The 23,510-nt window shown below is 47.3% G+C and overlaps 1 protein-coding gene across 7 annotated transcripts in view; it reads left to right on the top strand.

The window, feature by feature from the left end:
- Positions 1-23,510, top strand: part of RGS12 (regulator of G protein signaling 12) — a 119,624-nt gene that overhangs the window by 67,874 nt on the left and 28,240 nt on the right. The gene's annotated exons all lie outside the window — the stretch shown is intronic.

The following is a 23,510-nucleotide window of genomic DNA, read 5'->3' as shown; positions in this document are numbered from 1 at the left end:
CACCTGGAAGAGGTGATTTACTTGCCTCTCCCCATGCCCCGGGGGAGGGTTCGGGTCAGGGCTGATGTCCGGGGAGCTCGTGTGGCTCCCAGGTGGCCGGGACGCGAGTTCTGGAAGCCGTTCATTGCAGAGACATGTTAGGAGCCTGGCCTTGAGCGGGTGGAGGCCTTGTGGCCACGCCGGCGTCGGCTGCAGCACGTCCCGTCCCACGCCTGTGCCAACAAGTTAAAACACGCCGTCTTGCTAAGCAGCAAGTGAAGATTTCAAAGCTCTGGCTGAATTTGAGCAATTCTGGAAATTCGGGTGAGACTCAGGTGCTATGTGTCCCTTTCCTAGGAAGAGCGCAGTGGGTGAGTGGAGGCCCCGGGGTGGAGAGGAAGCCTTCTTCCTGCCTCTGGGTCATGTCTTCCGAGGGGACTCCTTTCCTGGGAGCGATCCAACACTGAGAAGGCTACAGGTGTCCTCTCCGACTGGAAGTTGCTCAGTTGTAACCTTGTCCTGTAGCTGAGTAGTGGTTCCAGGGTTCTAGTACTCATGAAAGTCCTTATGCTTACAAGTTGTGTTTTGTTTGTCACATGTTTTAATTAATCTATTCTTTGCCTTTTGAGAGTTGAATTTTCTAGCTTATCAAAAGGTACAAGCTCTGTGTTTTCATGGTCTGCTGGCTGTGAGTCTGGGAGCAGGCGGTGGCGGCCAGAGGGGACAGGTGCAGGGTTCGAGGGGGCCTGGGGACTGCAAGGGAGAGAGAAAGTAAGTGTGGTTTTCTCGATGCTGTCTGTTGTCCCACAACTGCTAGCTCTGCTGGCGGGCCCTGGACAGAGCTGTGGGAGCGGAGGGCGGCCTGGCCTGTGGAGCCTGCTGCTTGCTCACAGGGGTGCCAGTGGAGCACCTCTCGAATTACAGACGTGCTGATACCTGAGGCCACAGAGCCTGAAGGTTGTATTTGTGGATTTATTTTAATAAAAGGAATTACGTTCCCTATTTTATGTGCAGTGATAATCATGCCATTTAATCAGTCTTCAGCTGGGAGTGGGAACAATTTCCCTTAATGGAAAGAAATAGGACCAGTAACCAAATCCAGAATAAAAGTGAGTGGTTTTTATAACATTCTCTTCATGCTTCCCCTTTCTTCTGTGTTCCAGTTTGTCTTTTCTGGTAGAAGACAATCATTTTTGCAGGAGATTTATAAATGTGAGAAGTTCAGTTTCATTGTAAATATGAAGTCAGTCATTGAGACAGTTTGGTTCTGTCAGCAGCAAGTGCGGGACCCTGGAACTTGGGTATCTTGTCTACTCAGTGCGTCCGAAGCCGAGCCCCCCCACGTTCCTGTGTCCTTCCTGAGGGAGCGGCGCCCACTGTGAGGCAGGGTCTCCTGCCCCTGTGACCTGGGGTGCACGGGCCCTCCTCCATGCCAGGGGCTCACTGTTTCATGAGTGCACCCTGGAGCTCAGGAACTGCTCCAGACAGCTTAGATATGTTTTGGTTTTTTATGCTTTTATTATTTTCCCATCTTCGGTTTCTCTTCTGATTTTTGAGAAGAAAACGTTTCTCACTGAATTTGCATGCTAGTTCTAGGAGGTATGTGTTATATTCTGCCGTCTTTACAGATGAGCACCTTGAGGCAGAGGGGGCCACCATGACACCAGGTTAGTGGCTGGATTGGGGTTCAGACCCTGAGATGGGGCCGTGCACAGAGCCCGCGGAGGCAACTCTGGCTGCTGAGGCTCATGGTGCCCAGCTTCCTGCCCCATCGTGCCCCAGCTCCACCAGCTCCAGGCCCCCCAGCCCCTGACCCTGCTTCCCAGGGACGCCTCCTTAGCCACAGACAGGAGCCTGTTGAATGGGTTTCCACACACGGATGTTTGAGGGGCCATGCTGGCCGGGGGCGGGGGGGGGGTTAGGCTCCCCGAGGGGCCTGGGAGCCCCAACAGCATAGTCACTGCAGGAGGAGGGCAGGGCCTGGGGAACCTCCTGCTCACGGATTGGGGTCCCCACATGGACATCGTGCGTGGCTTTGGTGATGAGTAGTCACTCATTCAGAAATATGGTTGGTAATTTGTCTTCCCTTTCATGTAGCATCCCTTTCTCTTGCAGCTTCTCACTATCTAGTTGTGTGGCTTTATTTAAAGGAAGTGGACAAAGCTGTTTTTGTGATCTTTGTCAACTTGAAGAGTATTTTCCACTTTCTCACAAGGAGAGGGGCTCGTCTGACCCCTGTGCAGGCAGGGTCAGAGGTCAGCTTCTGTGGAGGGCCACCCAGGGTGAAGTCCAGGGGCAGATTCTGTCTCAAGGAAAGGAAGAGCATTCTAGCATTATAGAAAAGCTTAGAAATGAAGCAGTCTGCCGTGAGGGAAGGTACTCAAACACTTGCTCACAGAGAATGCCCACAGCCGAAAACCAGGAATGCAGAGGTGGCAGCCATGGGCCTCCAGAGTGGGCACCTGAGGGGCATCCAGCTCTCCCAGTCTGAGTTTCGGAACAGTTCAGCTTTACTGTCATAAAAGCTCACTCTCGTATTTCATTTCTGTCCTTTTTTAACCCTGCACCCGGCAGCTTTGCCAGGGCTCCCGTCCCACTCAACTCCTACGTCCCCAAAAGGTTAGGCTGGTTTCTGCCATCACTAGATGTGCCTTTTGAAGTTGAGAAGGGAGGAGTGAGGGGGAGCACGGCCCCGGGGATGGTCCCTGCAGGAGCCACACACACAACGCCCCCACCCCAGCTGTTTCATGAGCACAACTTCACCCGCCCAACCCTCAGCTCCCCCCAGCGTGCTGGTTCCAGAGCCCCTCTGTCCTCTGGGGGGCATGTCCACTCTACCTCCTCATGCTCCCATGAGGAGCTCCTAAAGTGCTGTCCTCCCCCACTAACACCCAGCGGGCATGCCCTCCCCCTGCCCAGAGCTGCCAGGGGTGGAGGTAGTCCTTTCCCGTGCCTCGCCAGGCACTGTCCTCCTGCGCTGCTCTCACGTGCCCTCAGGCCGTGTGCGCACCAGCATGCTCCCCATCTTGCGGCAGCTCATCACCGGGGCTGCACCCCGCCAGCAGCTTCCCTCTGAGTATCAGCCTGGCTTTGTTTCCGACCAGCACTGCTGCCGAGGGCCTCCATCCTAATTACTCATCTGGGTGGCTGTGTGGCCTGCCTGTCCACCCACTAGCAGGTGGCCTCCCTGTGGCGGCCTCAGTGCCACACACCACAGGTGACACAGAGGGTGCCTGCTGGATGAATGACTGAATTAAGGCCCTCACAGGATGTGCAGTTGCTAGCTGGATGCTTGGTTGGGACAGTGGCTTTCAAAGTTTTTATTTCTTAGTGAAACCCTCTTAAAACACAAGCAGACAAGCTCAGTAGTAGAACCCCATCTGGTAGAGCACAAAAGCAGAGAGGTCTGGTTGGATTGTGGGGCTGCGGGCAAGGCCTGAGCACCCAAGTGTGGGTGGGCCTCTTTCCATGTGCCGGCCCACATGGAGCAGGGGTGGGCAGGCTCTTATCTTTCTCCAGAAGCTTCCATCCACCACCTCATACTAGCACAGACACCTATTTTTGAAGTCATTCGTAAGCTCCGTGCCATAAACCAATAGCTGTTGTTTCCACTAGTTTTGATTAGTGTTTTGACATAGAAATGAACCTTTTTGAAATCAGAAATAATACCAGATGAAAGACCTGTGATCTTTAATTCTTCTTTGTTTTCTGAATGCAGATGGCCTTTGATTTTAAGTCTACTCTCTACCCTACTTTTCTGTCTGTCCTTTTTAAGGGCGTGCAAAGTTAGGTAAGCCACGGGGAAGCAGGAAGATGGCGGGTATGTCCCTGGGCTGGCGCATTAGGAGTGACAGGGAAGGCTGTGCACCAGAGGTCCTTGCCACCAGGCAGCTGAGGAGTCCCTCATGCCCAGGGCCTGTGGGGCTGTGCTGGGCCTCATTGACCCAGCACACAGGCCTTGGCTTTGCAAACTCTGGGGCAGTGCCTGTCCTACCTCAGTCAGTGCTCAGTAGTGAGGAGATGGGGAGACATCCTCTGCTAGTTAGTTCCTCTGTAAGTGGCAGCTAAGAGGCTGTGCTAGCAGGTTAGGATCATTTAGTAACTGTGATCAGAGCAGAGGGCAACTAAACATGTCATTTTTAGCCAGCCACTAAGATTAAACATGTCATGGACCTTGGGCCTTGGGAAAGGTGCCGTCCAAGAGGAAGGCCACTAATTCAGGCCACGCATCCTTGACCACACTTGGTACTTGGCCTGGGTGTATTTTGGCACATGTTACCAGTAATCATATTCTGCACATGGGTTTCTTGTTTTTTTTTTTTTAATAATTATTTTAATTTTTCCCAGATTTATTGAGGCATAGTTGACAAATAAAAACTGTATGTGTTTAAGGTATATGATATGATGATTTGATATACATATATGTTGTGAAATGATTACCACAGTCAAGAGCAATTAATATATTCATCATCTCACATGGTTACCTGTGTGTGTATGTGGGGGGATGGGGACCATAAGATTGACTGTCTTAGCAAATCACAAGTGTACAATACAAGTTTGTGAAGTGTGGTCACCGTTTGTACCTTAGGTCCTCAGAACTTACTCATCTTATAAGTGAAACGATAGACCTTGACCAACATCTCCTGTGACCCCGCCCCCCTGAATCCCAGCCTCTACTAACCACCATTTCACTCTTGCTGCTATGAATTTGACTACAGTTGACCCTTGAACAACACAAGTTTGAATTGCACAAGTGCATTTAGACACAGATTCTACCCACCCCCCCCCATAAACACAGGGCAGTCCTGTAAGTGTATTTTCCTTATATTTTTTAAAAAGATTTTATTTATTTATTCATGAGAGACATACAGAGAGAAACACAGAGACACAGGCAGAGAGAGAGAAGCAGGCCCCATGGAGGGAGCCTGATGCAGAACTTGATCCTGGGACTCCAGGATCCTTTAACAAGGCAGAAGACGCTCAACCACTGAGCCACCCAGGCATCCCTATTTATGCTTTTCTTTTTTTTTTTTTTTTTTAATTTTTATTTATTTATGATAGTCACACAGAGAGAGAGAGAGAGAGAGAGAGAGAGAGGCGGAGACATAGGCAGAGGGAGAAGCAGGCTCCATGCACCAGGAGCCCGATATGGGATTCGATCCCGGGTCTCCAGGATCGCGCCCTGGGCCAAAGGCAGGCGCTAAACCGCTGCGCCACCCAGGGATCCCTATTTATGCTTTTCTTAATAACATTCTCTTTTCTGTGGCTTATGTTATTGTAAGAATACAGCATATGTTACAAATAACACAGAACATGTGTTGAAGGACTGTCTATGTCATCAGTAAAGCTTCCGGTCAATAGTGGGTTGTTAGTAGGTAGGTTTTTGAGGAGTCAGAAGTTATACACGGATTTCCAGATTTTTGACTGCGCAGGGATTGGATTAGGGTTAGGGCACCCCAGTCCCCACGCTGTTCAAATATCAGCTATACTTTAGATCCCACACACAAGGGAGAACACGCAGTATTTGACTGTCTGTGTCTGGCTTATTTCACGTAGCGTAATGACCTCTGAGTTTGCCCATGTTTCTCAAAGCAGAATTCTCTCTTGAGGATCGAATAATACTCTTCCACATGGGTATTTGTGATTTCTTTGTCTCTTCACCTGACCGGCACTTGTTTTCATGTCTTGACCATTGGGAACACGGGGATGCAGATTTCTCTTTGACTTCCTGATTTCAGTCCCTTGAGAGAAATACGCATGGGTAGGATTGCTGGATTATAGGGTACTTCTATTTTCATTTTTTGAAGAATCTCCATACTGTTTACACAGCAGCCACACCAACTTACCTTCTCACCAACAGTGCACAGGGGTTCCCTTAACTCCACGTCCTCACCATCGCTTGTTGGTTTTTGTCTCTTTGATGAGAGCCACCCTGATGGGAGTGAGGTGATTCCTTATGGTGGTTTTGACTTGCATTTCCCTGATGATGAGGGATGTTGAGCATCTTTTCAAGTGCCTATTGGCCATCTGCATGTCTTTGGAAAAATGTCTGTGCAGGTCTTTTTTTATCTGGTTATTTGTCTTTTTGTTACTGAATTGTATGGTTTTCTTGTATGTTTTGGATATGATTCCTTCACCAGATATAATTTGCAAATCTTCTACAGAGGGGCTTCTGACCACATGGCCACCATTGAGCAGTTTAGACCTTCAGCCTTGTGCCCTGAGTGAGGCACAGGGCCTGGAAGAGCCCAAGGAGGAGGCCCAGCTGCAGCCATGCTTGGTGAGGGCTGAGGAGGCTACAGCTCTCCCCTAGGAGCTATGCTGTGCACCAGCACAGTGCCTGTCATGCTACATGGTGCTTCATTTCAATTTTGATGGCTACGCTGTTAGGCAGGTCCAGATGTCACCGGCAGGAAAGGTGAGTAATTGGCATACTCACACAACGGAGCCCTTGAGAGCACTGAGATCACTCCTCCTGCAATTGCACACATCTATACGGATGAGCCTCAGAGATGGTGCTCAGCTCGAGAAGCCAGAGCCCAGAGACGGATGATAACTCCGTTTATGCCAGAGGCTGAGAGTGTGAGAGCCGAGGCCCCAAGAAGTAGGACCGTGCAGTGGGTGGCAGCAATGGTGCGCCATGGAGCTGATGTGTCCAGTTTCCCTGCCACATCTCTCCTTCTAGCCGCTTACACTTGATACCTGGTTTAGTTGTACATATTTGATATTTGAGGAAAATGACCTTTTTGGGCAAAATGATACATATGTACTATAAATAACCTAAGTAATAAGAAAAAGTAAAGCAGAAAATGGCTTTAAAAAAATCAACCCCAGGACACCTGGGTGGCTCAGTTGGTTGGGTGGCTGACTTGATTTTGGCTCAGGTCATGATCTCAAGGTCATGGGATCAAGCCCCAAGTGGGCTCCCTGCTCAGTGGGGAGTCTGCTTGATATTCTCTCCCTCTGTCCCTCCTCCTGCTCATTGTGCTCTCTCTCTCAAATAAATACATGAATCTTTAAAAAAAAATCAACTCAATCCAACAACCTTGGGCAATATAGGCAAACATCACTACAGGTGTTTATAGTGAAGCTGAAGTGGGATAGCAGGTCAGAGCCATGATGGCCAACACGCTAGGTCCTTCATGCAGATCAGGGACCCCTGCAGTGTGCCACCAGGCAGAGGGGACCAGGCACAGGGCACTCAGGCTACTTGGTGGCTCAGATGGTCAAGGGAGGCTCGACCAACAGCCCCCTCCTGCTCCTCCTCTATTCCCACCACTCCTGGGGTCATGGCCACAGAATGTACTTCATTCACCGAAGGCACAGTCGTAGTGTCACACCTTGTGGCTGCAAACTTCGGTTCTGTGTGGAGTGGAGGCGAGAAGACTCATGATAGGCCCTTCCACTGGGCTTCTCTGTCTCTGCTCTTTCACTTGGACTCACTAGCAGGTTTCTAAGAGTCCCTAGGTGCTCTGTTCCTCACGTTTCTGCTTCTTCAGGAAAGCCAGTCTGTTCTCATCATACTCAAAATACAATTTTGTTGCAAAAGTCTTTTCTTCTATGTCACTAATTTGATTTTCAGATATATCTTGTCTCTTACTTCCTCTTTATTGGTTTTATTTATTTTATTTTTTATTAAAGATTTTATTTATTTATTCATGAGAGACACAGAAAGAGAGAGAGAGAGAGAGGCAGAGACACAGGCAGAGGGAGAAGCAGGCTCCACGCACCGGGAGCCCGATGTGGAACTTGATCCTGGGTCTCCAGGATCACACCCTGAGCTGAAGGCAGATGCTCAACTGAGCATCTGAGCCACCCAGGGATCCCATCTTTATGGGTTTTATAATAGTACTGCTCTTGTTCTCCATTTGTTTAGTCTGCTGTGTACTGTCATAGAACAGGAAAAATTATAACACTCTTTAGGCTGTGTTTCCTTTCAGGCCAGACTTTGTGTTTGTCTTTTGCTTGTTATGTACCTGCTCTCATCCATGCATCTGTTCATGCACCTGACCAACCGACCATCCATCCATCCATCCATCCGTCCATCCATCCATCCACTTATCCATCCACCCATCCATCCACTTACCGACCTACCCATCCACCCATCTTTCCTGTTATCCATCTCTCCATCCATCTATCCATCCATCCGCTTATCCATCCACTGATCCATCCTTCCATCCATTCATCTTCCCAGCTATATGAGTCAGCAGCCCCCATGACCCCCATCACTTTCTGGTACTGATGTTCACAAGCCCAGAGAGACCTCACCCCAGAGCCTCTGTGTCCAGTCTGCCTGGACTGAGATCCCCAGTACCAGCTAGGGATGTACTCACAAAGGTTTATCCCCACTCTCCCCAGCTTATCTGTCAGCCTGCCTTACTGAGAATGTCAGGGTTCTACTGAGTCATCTCCTTCCCCAGGACGACTGTGGGGGACTCAGGTGGGTTATGCAGAGAATGTCTCAGAAAGTCTCCCCTTTTAAAAAAAAAATCTTTCTTTGGCTTTTTTCCCCTTCTTTTTTTCTTTCTCTGTTTGTGAGCTTATGGCAAGAGACTCCTGTGGGTTGCTCTTGTTAAGTTGGTGGCTGGTTTGTGGTCTGCACCCCACTCCCGCCTGCAGGGGCATGGGGAAGGGGAGCCTGGGAGCCTACTTCACATGCTCACACTTACTTGGGAAGCTGCACTGTGTGGGCTTGTTTTGTTTCTAAATAGCACTTTTAGTAGGAGATGAAAGAGGAAAGTAGGTTGCTATAGCTGAGAGCTTTACAATCCTTTTCACCTGCTCCTCTGGGCACTTGGTGCTGAGGGATGTGGGTCTGACTGCTCTGTCTCCAGGGCACAGCAGGGGCTCTGCTCCCAGAAGTTTGAACACACCTGACTGAGGCTAAGCACAGCTCACTGGGCTGCCAGGCCATGTCTTTCCAGGCTCTATGTCCCCTCTTTAACTCTGGCTGGACACCCAGTGAACGATGGTGGGCATGGCCTGGAAGGGCATGGCCTCAGATCCAGTGGAGAACCTCCATTTGCCATCTCCAGGCCTGGGCTTTCTCCTTCCTCCCACCAGAATCAAACCTTAAGCTCTCCATGTGGGTCTGTCTCAAGGCTCTGAGTTTGTAGTAAACTTGAATTTCTAGAAGTGACTCTTATTATTTCAGGTGTTTGGGATTTGAGGAGCCTCTCCCTAACATCATCCTGCATGAAAGTAAATGCAACTCACAGATAAACTCCTGTTGCTTCTCCTCGTTCACTGGAAGTAACTGACTCTTGTGAAACTGCACACGTATCAGGATTCCATGGCTCCCACCCTCAGGGCTGGGCTAGCCTAGCTCCCGGGGCCGCCCTCTGGGGCATGTCCTCTCCATCTGTGTCTCTGTCTATGTCCTCCTCTGGCATCTGGGGGATCTGGGGCATCGCTGTGCGGTGCAGAGTCAGGCTGCCTGGAGTCTGTATGGGAGGTGACCCTTGCTGATGGTGTAGCTGGGGGCTGACCTGTGCCCACCTTGATGCAGACTAGAAGGTGTAATCTTTAGTATTCCTGGCAAATGGAACTACATTCTATACAATTTGAAAAAGAAAGGGAGATGTAAAAGGTTTCAGAGTAATGCCATGTTTTTGTACAAAGTTTTAGTGATTTCACATTATCTGCATCAGAAAAGCAGCGCAGCCTAACTGAACATTTTTCAGAAATGTTTGCTAAATAGTAGAGATGGAATGTTAATTTGTAATTTGCTGTGTGAGAGGAGCTGTTTTAACCAAAACTCTTTATTTTGGTTTAATATATCATATTCGTTATGGTTTGCTTTAGAACTGAAAAATTATACCCAGAATAACATAGTGTATTTATAGGGTATGAAGTACTAAATATCTGTAAACACTAGTCAGACTGTAGATTTTAGTCTGGGGAAGCATGCAGCCTTGCTTTCTGCCAAGATGCTGTCCAATGTGCTTATTTCTTTCCAGTTCTATAAGATATTTGGAGAGAGTTTTTACTAGCAACTATTTATTTATTTGTTTGTTTTTTTAATTTTATTTATTTATTTATGAGAGACAGAGGCAGAGGGAAAAGCAGGCTCCTGCAGGAAGCCTGATATGGGACTCGATTCCAGGATCCTGGGATCATGCCCTGAGCCAAAGGCAGATGCTTTTTTTTTAAATTTATTTATTTATTTATTTATTTATTTATTTATTTATTTATTTATTTATTTATTTTTTATGATAGTCACAGAGAGAGAGAGAGAGAGGCAGAGACACAGGCAGAGGGAGAAGCAGGCTCCACGCACCGGGAGCCCGATGTGGGATTCGATCCCGGGTCTCCAGGATCACGCCCTGGGCCAAAGGCAGGTGCCAAACTGCTGCGCCACCCAGGGATCCCCCAAAGGCAGATGCTTAACCACTGAGCTACTCAGGTGCCCCAGTGATTATTTCTTTTTTTAAAAAAGATTTTATTTATTTATTTGAGAGGGAGAGAAAATACAAGCTGGGGGAGGGCAGAGGGAGAAGCAGACTCCCCACTGAGCAGGGAACCCAGCGTGGGACTCGATCCCAGGACCCCGGGATCATGACCTGAGCTGAAGGCAGACGCTTCACCGACTGAGCCCCCCAGGCGTCCCTATCAGTAATTATTTCTACTGTGAATTTTTTTTTGAGTGAACAGAAGTTTAAAGTAATAAAGCCAGTGAGCACAGACCTACCTCCCAGAACTAACATGTGAACATTTGGGCATATTTGCTTTAGACCCTTTTTCTAGAGCATTAAAATCACAGTGGAGGTCCCCCGTGTGCCCCTCCTGTATTCTTCCCGCCCCCCCCCAGAGGCCCTGTCTGGCAGCAGGCGTGTATCCTTCCTACCCCAAGGGAATTGATTACTTTGCTCTCTTATGAAACTGTAGTGTAAAAAGAGTGGGGTGTGCAGACTGTTTTTGTAAGCTGTGTGTTCGCATCCGGAATGTGGGTAGCTCCTGGGCTGCTCAGGTCCTGCCTCTTGATCGAGGAGCTGCTCCGGGAGCTGGTTCCAGGGCTGCATTCACTTGTGAAAAACTATGCACTCGTAACGTGAGCATTTTTCAGTCTGTGTTACCCTTTTGTGGACAGTCTACTGAAATAATATTTTGAATGTTAGAAGTTTTTTACCAAAGGACTTTCAAAATTGTCTGAACATCTTAATAGGTTCACTCTCAGAGTATTTATAAAGTTGCTGAGAGAAAGGATTTTATAGATTGGGCCGAAAACTTGGTTGGCCAGAATAATTTAAAGGAAAGATTTGAAAATGGACCTTGAGGTTGGTGGTACTCAAGGCCTTTCCCAAGGGCTGTCCTGAGTAATTTTTGTGCAAATTAGGAAAACTCCCCCGTCCCCAAGCTAGAGAAACTGTAAGAAGGTCAGGTATCCAGGCATACCGCATCGAAGGCTTTTAAGATTTTATTGCTGGTTTTCAACAATTTAATTATGATGACTCTTGATTTGGTTTTGTTTGTGTACATGCTGCTTGGGGTTTGTGAGGATCGGGTATCTCTTTTTTTTATTTTTTTATTTTTTAAAGGATACAAACAGTGATCCAAAGGGGCACCTGCAACCCAATGTTTATATATATATATATATATATATATATATATATATATATTTTTATTCATTCATGAGAGATACAGAGAGAGAGAGAGGCAGAGACATAGGCAAAGGGAGAAGCAGGCTCCATGCAGGGAGCCCTACGTGGGACTCGATCCCGGGTCTCCAGGATCACACCCTGGGCTGAGGGCGGCACTAAACCGTTGAGCCACCGGGCTGCCTAGGATCGGGTATCTCTTAATCACAAAAGCTTTAGGCCCCTGGAGCTTTTCTGACCGCCCTGGCAAAACATTCATTTTTAGTCCTACTTTTTCTCTGCTACACTTCACAGTTGATAGATTCCTTGGCTCCATCTTTAAGTTCCCTGATCTCTTCTTCCATAGTGTCTAACACACATTACAGTGTGTCCTGTGGCCTCCCAGCTTCCAAGGCTATGACTTTGTCTCAGCAATGGCTCTGTCGCTTCTCCAGCCCTTCCCCTCTGTCCTGACTACTTCCCTGCCTGCCTTACTCCCATGAGCATGTGTGCAGCATCTCTATGTGGCTTCAAATCCTCAGCTGCTAACTCACCATCACTGGCATTCGTGAGTCTACTCTGATGACTGGTTACCAATCATATTTTTCTTCATCTTCACATGTCTAGAGATTTTCCACTGGTGCCACATTTTGTCATCTTCCTTTGAAGAGTACAGAAGCTTGTTTAATAGGCAGTTAAGCTACTTATGGGTTGATCCTCTGAAGCTGGTTTTTAGGTTTTTTTGGGCAAGTCTAAGGGTAGCTTTTACTGTGGAGTGGTTTAGCTGCACTACTTAAGCCTAACACAGGTGGAGTCTCCTTTGTGGAGCAGGTATCCAACCAGAACTCCTTGGGACTCAGATCTCCTAACCCCGTGGGAGCTATAGGAACAGGTCAGCCTGCAGCTCCCGGCTACTGTTTGCCCAGCCTCGTGGGGTTTCACCCCATGCCCACACAAACCAGAACTCAGCAGCAGGCCCCTGGGTCTCCTGTGGGCTCCCTGCAGCTCTATTTCCACTAACTCTTGCAGCCCCTACAGATCCTGGCCACCCTAGGCTGCACTGAGTCTGGTGGCTATCTCTTCAGCTCAGTGAGAGAGCCATTGTTGATTCAGGTCTGAATCTGAAGCAAGGGACCACCCGTCCTGTCCATGTGCCGCATTTTCTGTGCTGCACTGTGTGTGGCGCCTGCTGACAGGTTGCTGGGCAGCCTCAGGACTCACCCCACTGATTTCTTCTCCATCAGGAATCAGAGTCTTACAGTGACTATGGTCCAGTTTTTGAGAGCTGTTGTTGGTCTACTTTGCCTAATTTTTTATAACATGTGGCACGACAGGAAGTCTGGTCCCAGTTGCTCCATCATGGCCTATCACTGTGTCTCTAAAATTCTAAACAAAACTCAGATCACATCAAAGTTCTTTCCTGCACAAAGAACTTCAGTGATTTCCATTTACCTCTAGGATAAAAACTGCCTTCACAACTTAGAGTGGGTTCTCATCCCCCCAGCCCAGTCCCTGGTGTGCCCAGGACTGGCTCAGTAATAGGCACTGAGAACAGCCAGTGAATGAGCAAACACCTAATTCTGGAATCCAGGAAGCTTGAATTACCTTCAGATTCACGTAATATTCTGATAGAATTTATTGTGGCTGCAGAATGAACTAGTGAGGGATCCCTGGGTGGCGCAGCAGTTTAGCGCCTGCCTTTGGCCCAGGGCGTGATCCTGGAGACCCGGGATCGAGTCCTATGTCGGGCTTCCGGTGCATGGAGTCTGCTTCTCCCTCTGCCTGTGTCTCTGCCTCTCTCTCTCTCTGTGTGTGACTATCATAAATAAATAAAAATTAAAAAAAAGAAAAAGAATGAACTAGTGAAATGAATGAGGAACTCTTACCCTGACTCTACCAGAAATGGGTCTCCTGTGGCCCTCATAACTAGACTTTTTCTCCCATATGGGGGACATCCTGTGTCTCCACCACTACCCAGTCTTCTCTAGGAACTAATGCAGGGGGCCCCAGGAAGTGCCCTTCTCTGGTTGGAGGGAATCTGGGGGAGCCTGCCTCCTCAGGAGGGACTTCTGGCTTGTCTAATACCATACGGACCAACACCAGGGGTCCGAGTGCATCCCTTGGGATAGGCTGTCCTGGGTGCTTCATGTGCTTGCAGCCGTGCAGTCCTCCCTGTGAGCAGGTGGCTCCCAGGCCACAGGTGGACAGCCAGCCCCATAGGTGGACAGGCCAGCGGGGAGGTCATCTGAGCCTCGCGGCCTGGCAGCAGTGGGTGCACTCGCCCACTATGCAGCACATGGACAGGACGGATGGTCCCTTGCTTCAGCTCAGGTGTATCAGCAGTGTCTTGCTACTGCTAGGAGCAGATCTGGGTGGCCCTCACTTGCCACAGTTCTTGGTGCTGAGAAACTCTTATGTATGTTTTAAGTGTGGCTATATCTGACAGTACTGACATAACGTCCTCTTTCCCCGGCTTTAAAAAGGCAACCCTCTGAGTTCACATTAACCAAACTCCAGTTCACTGACACAGCAGTGATTGATCTGAAAGAACTCACTGTGGAGAAATGGCTGGAATTTGGGTAGAAAGGCTTGGCCTCAGATTGGGTCTGGCCAGGATCCCTGCGTGTCTCCTGCTGGTGGCAGGAAGGAGGCGAGGAACCAGAGCCCCTACCCTGTGCGAAATGTGCCCTTGGCCCTCTCTGCCAGCCTTGCTCACACTTGGCCTCTCCATTCTCAGACCTGTGCTCTTTCAGGGCACACCATTGTCCCCTCCGGCAGATTGCGTGTGCTGGTCACTATCCCTGGTGCTGGGGAAATGCAAGAACACAGATGCACAGTTACCTGCAACCCCTCCCCGCCCCAGTGGACACATCCACTTAGAAGACACATGGGACAGTCCTCACTTATGACAGCTCCCCATTTTTGTTCCTAACCACAAGTCCCAAAACTCAGTTTTGGCCAATTTGAAATAATATGAACTGTAGATAACAGCTCTAGAAAGAAATGTCAATAACACAGTCTAATTAGAATAATTTATTTCATTATACAAAGTTACATTTCACATTAAATGATACTAATTTAGAAAAGCTGCTCTCTCTTCTAATCTCACATTTCATGATACTATTTCATTCAGATACTTCAGATGTGTTTTTTTTACTACTCATCTTCAGCCAAACGCTGCCAGTACACACGCACTAGCAGCAAATGGCCTGAGGACTTTTCACAAAGTGAACACCTGGAAGCCCCTTGTACCCCCCTCAGACCCTGACCCCAAAGCGGACCCCTAGCCTGGTGGCTGACATGTGTCCACCGCTAATCTTGCCTATTTTTGAACTTAAACATGATGCATTCATACTGCTTACCCGCCTCAGTGTCCAGCTGCTGTCATTCAATATTGTGAGTTTTATACATGTGCATGTCAATAACCGGTCATTGTCATTGCCATGTGCCATCCCACAAGACTGCTGGGGACATTTAAGTGGGTTTTGGCTTTTGGCCATTGCCAGTGGTATGTGGGCCTCGAGGTGAGCATCTATGAGCACTGCTGCTGAGACAGGTTGGCTCTGGTGCTGGTGTGTATAGAGCTGTAGTACATCAGTGTTCCAGAGCAATTTTCCTATATATACACTGCCCAGCATGTGTGGGAATTCTGGGTGTTCCACATCCTCTCTGCTCTTCACACTGTTTTCAGATGAGCCATCAAATAGGGAATATGGGGCATGGGGTTGTGGTGTAGCTCTTCCCTGCAGCTTCCTGATAACTAATGAATTGAGCACCTTTTTGTGTTTTTGGCCACTTGGATATCCTCTTTGTGAAGTGCCTGTGCAAGACCTTCACTCATTTTTCTATCAGATCGTCTGTCTTTCCTTATTATTTGTAGGAAATTTCAAGAATATATCCTAGAAATAAGTTTTGTCTTGAATTTGTGTATGCAGGTAAGCCTCTCTGCAGCTTCCCTCTTCATTCTTCTAGTGGTGTCTTTTGCTGACCAAAATTTTTTTTTTTTCAATTTATTTATGATAGTCACACAGAGAGAGAGAGAGAGGCAGAGACACAGGCAGAGGGAGAAGCAGGCTCCATGCACCGGAAGCCCGACGTGGGATTCGATCCCGGGTCTCCAGGATCGTGCCCTGGGCCAAAGGCAGGCGCCAAACCGCTGCGCCACCCAAGGATCCCCCAAAATTTTTCATCTTACTATCATCCAATTTATTGATGATACTGATGATTTTTCTTGCTACTGCTAGGAGCAGATCTGGGTGGCCCTCACTTGCCACAGTTCTTGGTGCTGAGAAGCTTTTTTTCTGATGATACTTTTTATGTCCTTTTAGAGTAAGCCTTGCCCTGCCCCTGACCGTGGGGGTAAAAACCATTGTTTTAGTGTTTCCCCTCGAAATCTCGGGTCATCTGGAGGCAGCTTCTTATGGATGACGTGACTTAGGGGACAAGCCTTGTCTGTCCCACTTGAGGTCCGGCTGGCCCCACCCCAGGTGTTACAATGCCGATCCTCTCCTCACTGAATTGAAGCAGCGCCTTTATCAGGTAATCCTATATTTGCAGGTCTGTTTCTGGCCTCTGTCTTTTGTTCCATTGGCCTCTTCGTCTATCATTGGGTCAACACTTCGTGCTGTAATTACTGTCACTATTGGAGCATTGTGAGATCTGCGGTGTAGTCTGTTTTGTGTATCTTCAGGATCACTCCTGCTCTCAGGGCCCGTGCATTTTCTCATACCTCTTAGAGCCAGTTTGTACGTCACTACTGTATTCCAATCATCTTCGCTTCTGCCTGAGCTGGTCGAGATCTAGCACTTCTGTGTGACACCTTCCCTGGAAATGTGATTATAAAGCCACAAACAGCATTGACATTAAGACTGTTGGGTTTAAAATCTGTTTTGTAATATATGTGTGTGATCTTTGTCATGTAGCCACTTACTGCCTTGCTCTATAAAAATCTTGAGGTCACTCCCCCAGGAGTAAATACTAAATTTGGCTTGGTTTGTCTTTTAAAAAACTGTTTCTTTTAGATGACTGGTCTCCATATCTAAAACCAGGATTAACTGAGATTTTTTGAGGCTAATATGTCACCCTCAAATGGGTTCGATTGTCCAAACAAAGGTGAGGGAGAAGCCTGCAACGTATTCGACTTTCTGAGGATTTGTGTATAAGGTGACCCATCACATCAGAGAGAAGCCAATGGAAAGGCCACGCCTGCCTGTGGGTAGCTGACTGACTGTGGTCAGCTGTGATGCCCTTTGGGGTGGCAGAGGTGTAGGGCCTGACCCAGGCAGTGGTGGGCATGGCCAAGCAAAGCTGGGCCTGACATGTGAACTGAGCTTAGCCTGAGTGTGGGTTTGTCGAGACAAGAGGAGACAAGAGAGGCCCAGAACGGGTAGCTGGGTGCAACAGGGAACCTGAGAGAGAATGACTGTGTGTCCGTTGGGGTAGCATGGAGTGAGGAGACACCATCCCAAAGCCAACTTCCGGTTTTTCACTTTGGCACCTATGGGATGTTCATGGCATTTGCAGGCATGGGAAGGAGTGGGATGGGGAGAAATGGACAGTGGGGCAATCACAGGAGTTCTGCTTTGGGCCTCGGATTTTCAAGGTACTCACTCAATGTCCTGGGGGAGATGCTGTGTAGATGGCATAAACAGATATAGAATGCAGAAAGTTCAGGAGTCATCAGCCTGTCAGTGGACTTGAATGCCTTGGTAAGTTTGAAGACTTCGAGATGGTACAGGAAAGGCAAGTCTCAAATCTTTGGGCTGAGTGGGGGCTAGAGCGGGAGAGGCAGTAGGACATGCAGTCAGGTCACATCCCCACAGGCCTCTGCTCCTGGCAGTGTGCCTCAGCTCTGCTGTCTGCATGGTGTGGTCCCAGGACCTAGTGCACAGAGTTCTCATGAGAAGTAAGTGAGTTAATGCACACCATGCACTGAGAGCAGCACCTGGCATGTAATCATGAGCTGTGACAACCCAGCTGCTGCTGTTAGTGTCACTGTTGTGGTTCTGATCACATTTCAGTATAACTGCACACTGCATTCAGTATTACTGCCCAGAGGGACTGGGCAGAGAAAGAGCCTAGGACGGGGCCTGAAGACAATTTCAAGATCGATGGGAAAGCAAGCATCAAATGGTATAAACTCTCCACTTAGACTGTTAAAAGTCCAATTTTAAAACAACACTGGCAGATTGAAATACTTAAATGAAAGAAGATAGCACAGGCAGATACTAAGAAAGAAAAACTGGTATGAGAATATGAATCTCAGACAAAATACTTTTTTTTTTTCCAGACAAAATACTTCAAAGTGAAAACAAATGCAAGTAGAGGGGCTCTGTGCACCAAAAATAGAGCATCTCATTTATGAAGCAGACTTAGATGGACCACAATACCAGTGGGCATGTACTCCTGGGAAGAGACTGTAATATACCTTTTTCACAAGCTAAGAGATCAAGCTGGTAAAAATAAATAAATAAATAAATAAATAAATAAATAAATAAATAAATAAATAAAATTAACAGGTATAAATAGAACTTTGTGCCCAATATACTTTTCCCTAAAGGTATCCTAAATATTCACCAAAGTTGACTATATCCTATGCCAAGATGTAATTGTTACAGATTTAAAAAATATTTATAGCAGACAGAGCACATCTCCTGACAGCATTGTAATTAAATAGATGTCAATCACAAAAAGACAAAAAATAACCCACACATTTGAAAATTCAAAACTATACTTGTAAATAATCTGTGGGCCAAGGAGAAAATTAAACTGGAAATTACAATACAATTTAGAACTGCTTTGCAATTATGGTGCTACATATTAACACCATGGGGTATAGCCAAAGTGGTTTAAAGAGAAAATTTTATAGCATTAAATGTATATATTATAAAAATGAACAGTTAGAAAATATAGGAGCTTGAGCTTTCAACATCAGGTAGGAAAACACAACAGAAAAGTAAGTGTAAATTAAGATTAAGGAAATACTAAAGCAGAAACTAACCATTTATTCATTTAGCAAGTATATTTTGAGCTGCTACTTTCTCCTGCTTTCTTCTAAAAATGTTTTTGGGCACTGGAGATACATTTGCAAAAAAAAAAACAGGGTCCCTGACTTTGTGGGGCTTACATTTGGTAGTGAAATATCATAGGCATATGAACAGACTGTGCTGTGTTAATAGAGTGATGGAGTAAAACCATATGATTATCACAGTAGAAGCTAAAGGAGTATCTGATAGAATTGCACACTCTTGATTTTTAAAAGTTATACTTGATGGTTAAACATTAGAAGCATTCTCATGAGAGCCAGGATTAGGGCAAGGATGTTCCCTATCTCAGTAACTATGTAACATTGTATTGGGAATTCTGGCCAATAGTATAAAGCAAGAAAAAGAAAGAAGTTCAAAAAATTTGAAGAGGAGAAAACCAAATAACTATTATTCTTAAATGATACTAGCATCAAAATGGAAAGCCTCAAGCATCAATCACATGGCCAGGCCTTTTGGAACTAATGGAATTCAGAAAGATAGTTAGTAGTTTTCCTAAACAATACACATTGTTTCTGTGGGAACATATATATGCTGGTAAAAGCATTAAAAAAATATCTGGAAGGATCAACACCAAATTAATAAGATGGGGTTTCTCTGGGGAGGGGAGATAGGGCTGGGATTTTAGGTAATGATTAATAGAGATTTTAGATTTATGTTTAAATTTTCTAAGAGAAAAAACGTTTCATGAATTGTGCATTAAAACCGCAAGATACATATAATTTGAGCTTGTGTGCATTTTAGCCTGTACCACATCATTAGCTCATATTTGGGATACATGACCCACTTATCCAACCAATGTTACTGTATGCCTCCTATGTGCCTGGCAGTATTTGTTACAAAACTCAGTAGGGAGGGGCATTCTCGCAGTACCCCTGTGATGTCAGTCTGTGACTTTTACCACGGTCTTATAGAAGGGTGAGTCCCTTGCCCAGCTGGGAAGATTGGAGCTCTCATTCACCAGGCAGCATGACTTAGGAACCCAAAATGTGAGCCAACACACCTGTGCCAACTGGAGCTGGGCTAGAGACTCTGGCTCCCAGGACAGAGCTTGCCGCAGAGTAGACCTTCAACAAATATTTGTCCAATGAATGAGAACCAGAAGTGGTCCATTTACCTCCTATTCTTCTTAAATGTTTCCCCCAGTTTTAGGAAGAAAACCTAGAGAATGGGCTCGCTGGATAGTGTAGCCTTGGTCATCTGCTTATTCTGTAGAAGATTCAGGCTTGACAGATTCCCTGAGGCCAGCCTGTGAGGTGGGCAGCTCAGGCTTTGGTACCCTGGACAGTCTGCTGGCCACAGCTCTGGGCGCATTGCAGTTCCTGCTACTGGAGGCAGAGCAAGTAAGCCCCAGCTTTCTCTGCAACCAGGGGGCTGCAGCCCTCAGGAAACATGGGACCAGCATGGTGACCAGATTTTGGGAACCCAGTTTTAGACAAATGACTTTTTAGTTTTCTTTGGAAACCATAGAAGATGTGCAGATATTCCATTGTGTTTAGTTTTATATCTACCATGCTTGCTATCTTCATTAAAACTATGTGACACCATAACTGCCCCAGGAAACCCCGGCTTATGGTTGCAGGGTTTACACCTGCCTTAGAAAGTGGGGCTTCTCCTTCGTCTCACCACTACCTTTCTTCCACTCCCAGGAGTGGTCCCCAAGCACTGTCTCTGAGGTGCCTGCTGCAGGAATGTGAATGCTCCATCCTTTTGCTTCCTCGATGGCCAGTGCTCCAGCCCCTGGCCTGTTGGGAAGTGTTCTCCCACCTGGTCTCCACCTGTCCCACATCAGCCAGCACAGGCCCAGGGCTCCTGGCTGTGCCTCGAGTACTCTGTGTGAGTGGTTTTACTGCAGCTGTGGGAAGGGTGAGCAGCTTCTAGGGTCTTTGGGCTCTTGCGTTGGGCAGTGTCCTATGGACAGGGACAGGCTGCAGATGGACGATCTGCCTTTCATGTGTGGCCTTTGGCACAAAGATAAAAGAAGAACACCTTCATAAAGTACATGTTTTATTCACTGGAGTGAAAGAAATTAATTTCACAAAGAATGACCTAATAAGTGAATAAGGCATATTTTTGAGGTTCAAGCCAGTGTAATAAATGAATTTGATGAGGGTTAATCTTTGAAAATACCCTATGTCCCTTTTTGGTGACACAGGCTCCCTATGGTTAGATGCCACCTTTATTCTGCCAGCCACTTGTGGTCGTAGTGAAGGCTCTGAGAGCAGAATCCTGAAAATTCAGTGTGACAAGTGACAAGATGCGCCCATCTCCGAATGTCGCCTCACACTTCCCACACTGACCCTTTTCGGTTACTGCTCTGCCCACTCACGTGGCCTCGCGAGCTCTTGCAGCATTTTACCCCATCTGCTTGGCATTTCACTCTCCAGAAGGACTTGTGTCATTTCAGACGTGGAAAGTGTGTCTTGCTCTGCTCTGCCAGAACAGTGATAAATCAGACTTCTAGTACTGACTGCAGGAAAGGCTCGGAATTTAGATTTCTCCTGTCTGGGCCCACATGTCTTCGTGCCCCCGAGCTTCCATAAGAATTGCGGGGCATTTTGCCTTCTCTCCAGAGCTATGTGATCTGACAGGAGAGGCACCAGAGGCCTCACTGTGGAGCACAGGCCCGTAGGCTTGGCACCATCACTGGCCACAGTCCGGGGCTACAGGAGGTCTTCTGACCTCAGCAACTTCCTCTGTAAACTGGGTGATTGACTTAGAGCTATAGTTTCTAGACATGTCTTGAGGAAGTACTTGTAGGGGTTCTAAAATTGTGCTCTGATGATCAGTAGGGCTCCACAGTTAATGGCTAGAGAGGAGCTGGGCTGGCTGCCCAGGGTGGAACAGAATGCTGCCAGCCTGGGTTCTGTCCCACCTGATCTGGTCTGTCCCCTCTTCCTTCCCCAGGCAAACTGGCCCATTCAAAAAGATTCCATGTCTGATTTCTTCCAGAAAAACGGCCTTGCTGCTTTAAATTTGTTGGTAACTGAGGAATGAAGTGAACACTCCTAGGTCCAAAGGGTGACTGCTACGGTGGGGATGATGGGACTGACTAGGATGCATGGCTGGAGGGGTTGAGCTGGGGTGGGAAGAGAAGACAGGGGGGCGGGGGGAGGAGGCAGGCCCTCCACCCCCATGCTGCTATATCTCAGTGCAGAACTCAGGCAAGTTCCAGATTCTTTTTTTTTTTTTTTTTTAAGATTTTATTTATTTACTCATGAGAGACACACACAGAGAGAGAGAGAGGCAGAGAGAGAAGCAGGCTCCATGCAGGAAGCCTGATGTGGGACTTGATTCCGGGTCTCCAGGATCAGGCCCTGGGATGAAGGCAGCACTAAACCCCTGAGCCACCCGGGCTGCCCACAAGTTCCAGATTCTAAATTCAGATCTGGTCTTCCAGGTTGTTTGAAAGTAGGCTAAAAGAATATAGCTTATTCAAGAGTATGATAGCTCCCCTGGTGCTTTTTCAATATTTAGGTACATAGTATGAAGTCCTTTATTAATACTCTAGCCCCAAGCCCTGCAAATGTTAGCTTCTGCCCTAATGAAAAAATCAAGGCAGGTTTTGGACCCATGCAGTTACCACATCAGGCCACCTGGAGACTGAAGAACCTTCCTGGGGCCCCGAGTCTCCACCTGGATTCCCCCCTGCAGCTGAATTTCATTCACCATTATAGTGACCCGGTGGCAGGCATTCTCAAGGCCTGCTTGGCTTGAAGAGTGAACAAGTGCACTTGGTGAGCAAACTCAGGTTTTAAAAGGTAGGTGACATGATTTTAAAACTCACTGAGTTTTAATTCAGTCAAGCACCTATGACTGTGCAATTGACTCTCTATATCTTATCTAAAAAAAGGACTACAAACAAGATTGACCCTAGTTAGTGGGTTTGGTTTTTGCAGTGATATGAGTGAGTTCTTAAATTATCTTGTAGAGAGTCCGGGTGTATTCTGGTTGAGCAAATGAGTAAATACAGTCCAGGACAGTGGGAGCCCAGTTCCCCATGGTTGAAAGGGAGTTAAAATATAGGAAAGGAGAATGCACTTGGGGTTGGGTCACAGGTGTCAGTATGAACTCATGGTCATAGTGGACATACAGGTAAATGTGGAGATGCATGGATGTCTGTGTGCCTGTGTATCTATTTCCTAGCTCTGTCTGCCAGAAAGTCCTGGGAGCAGGGAAACCTGCCAGTAGCAGCAAGCAGCCCTCATGTGCAGATCTTAGTACCTAAATACCACTCTTCAGTAAAAGGAACCAGCTATCCTTGGAGCCAAGCGTCACTTGCTGGGCTGGAGTGTGGAAAGCACATTGGAAAATCAGGAGACACTCAAGAGTGTGATACGGGCTCCCCTGAAGGACACCAGGGCCAGCCCGAAGGGAGGCAGAGCATACAGAAAAGAAGAAAGAAAAAAAAACCCAGATATTTATGGCTTTTATTTTATTCAGTGGCTTAGCCACTGAATAAAATAAAATTCCACTGAGCACCTCCTCATATAGATAAATGAACTTGTAAAAATTGGGAAGAAAGGAAAGCTCTTTCTCATGGTGGAATACCTACTAGAAGTGAATGAGGGGTGGTGGCCGCTTGCTAGATGGGAACCAGATGCATCTGTCATCCCACAAAGGAGGCAGCAGCCCCCTGGAGGGGAAAGCTGGTGCCCTACCTAGACATTACCAGGACTGTAATAAACCGATGTTATGTGCTTCCTCAGGAGATGTGCCCAGAAGGACATGTCACTTCCTGAGGATTCCCACCAAATTGAGGGGCAGTCTACAAGATAACTGGCCTGGGTGGAAGTCTGGGAACACGAAGGCCAGGAGTTTGTAAACAGACACAACAGCTCTGTGATCCTGCGTTCCATCCTGGTCCGTGCTGGGGAGGTAGCTAAGAAGGACATCCTTGATGCCATTGGAC

The sequence above is a fragment of the Canis lupus genome, chromosome 3 (genome assembly GCF_003254725.2).
Source record: "Canis lupus dingo isolate Sandy chromosome 3, ASM325472v2, whole genome shotgun sequence".
Lineage (NCBI taxonomy): Eukaryota > Metazoa > Chordata > Mammalia > Carnivora > Canidae > Canis > Canis lupus.
Note: the sequence above shows the minus strand (reverse complement) of the source record. Positions and strands in the feature narration are given on the sequence as shown.